We start from the raw sequence: 1,996 nt of genomic DNA on the forward strand, positions 1-1,996 counted from the left end.
GATAGCATATAGGTTTTCATAGTATTCTCTAATAATTCTTTGTATTTCTGTGGGGTCTGTCATGATTTTTACTTTCTCATTTCTGATTCTGTTGATGTGTGTTGATTCTATTTTTCTCTTAATAAATCTGGCTAGAGGCTTATCTATTTTGTTTATTTTTTCAAAGAACCAGCTCTTGGTTTCATTGATTTTTTTCTGTTGTTTTATTCTTCTTATAGTTTTATCTATTTCTTCTCTCATCTTTATTATGTCCCTCCTTCTGGTGACCTTAGGCCTCATTTGTTCTTCTTTTTCCAATTTCGATAATTGTGACTTTAGACAATTTGTTTGGGATTGTTTTTCCTTCTTTACATGTGCCTGGATTGCTATGTACTTTCCTCTTAAGACTTCTTTCGCTGCGTCCCACAGAAGTTGGGGCTTTGTATTGTTGTTGTCATTGGTTTCCATATATTCCTTGATCTTTATTTTAATTTGGTTGTTGATCCATTGATTATTTAGGAGCATGTTGTTAAGCCTCCATGTGTTTGTGAGCCTTTTTGCTTTCTTTGTACAATTTAGTTCTAGTTTTGTACCTTTGTGGTCTGGAAAAAGAGTTTGGTAAGCTTTCAATCTTTTTTAATTTACTGAGGCTCTTTTTGTGGCCTAGTATGTGGTCTATTCTGAAGAATGTTCCATGTGCACCTGAGAAGAATGTATAGCCTGTTGCTTTTGGATGTAGAGTTCTGTAGATGTCTATTAGGTCCATCCGTTCTAGTGTGTTGTTCAGTGCCTCAGTGTCCTTACTTATTTTCTGTCTGGTAGATCTGTCCTTTGGAGTGAGTGGTGTGTTGAAGTTTCCCAAAATGAATGCATTGCATTCTGCTTTGTCCTTTAATTCTGTATTTGTTTCACTTATGCTGGTGCTCTGGTGCTCCTGTATTGGGTACATAAATATTTATAATGGTTATATCCTCTTGTTGGACTGAGCCCTTTTCATTATGTAATGTCCTTCTTTATCTTTTGTTACTTTCTTTGTTTTGAAGTCTATTTTGTCTGATACTAGTACTGCAACACCTGCTTTTTTCTCCCTGTTGTTTGCATGAAATATATTTTTCCATCCCTTGACTTTTAGTCTGTGCATGTCTTTGGGTTTGTGGTGAGTCTCTTGTAAGCAGCACATAGATGGGTCTTGCTTTTTTATCCATTCTATTACTCTGTGTCTTTTGATTGGTGCATTCAGTCCATTTACATTTAGGGTGATTATTGAAAGATATGTACTTATTGCCATTGCAGGCTTTAGATTCATGGTTACCAAAGGTTCAGGGTTCGCTTCTTTACTGTCTTACTGTCTAACTTAACTCACTTATTGAGCTATTATAATCACTGTCTGATGATTCTTTATTTCTCTCCCTTCTTATTCCTCCTCCTCCATTCTTCATATGTTGAGTGTTTTGTTCTGTGCTCTTTTTATGAGTGCTCCCATCTAGAGCAGTCCCTGTAAGATGCCCTGTAAAGGTGGTTTGTGGGAGGCAAATTCCCTCAACTTTTGCTTGTCTGGCAATTGTTTAATCCCTCCTTCATATTTAAATGATAATCGTGGTGGATACAGTATCCTTGGTTCAAGGCCCTTCTGTTTCATTGCATTAAATATATCATGCCATTCTCTTCTGGCCTGTAAGGTTTCTCTTGAGAAGTTTGATGATAGCCTGATGGGTTTTCCTTTGTAGGTGACCTTTTCTTCTCTGTGTCTGCCTTTAATACTCTGTCCTTGTCTTTGATCTTTGCCATTTTAATTATTATGTGTCTTGGTGTTGCCCTCCTTGGGTCCCTTGTCATGGGAGTTCTGTGTGCTTTCATGGTCTGAGAGGCCATTTCCTCCCCCAGTTTGGGGAAGTTTTCAGCAATTATTTCTTCAAAGACACTTTCTATCCCCTTTTCTATCTCTTCTTCTTCTGGTACTCCTATAATGCAGATATTGTTCAGTTTCAATTGGTCACACAGTTTTCTTAATATTCTT

The sequence above is a fragment of the Manis javanica genome, chromosome 3, assembly GCF_040802235.1.
Source record: "Manis javanica isolate MJ-LG chromosome 3, MJ_LKY, whole genome shotgun sequence".
NCBI lineage: Eukaryota > Metazoa > Chordata > Mammalia > Pholidota > Manidae > Manis > Manis javanica.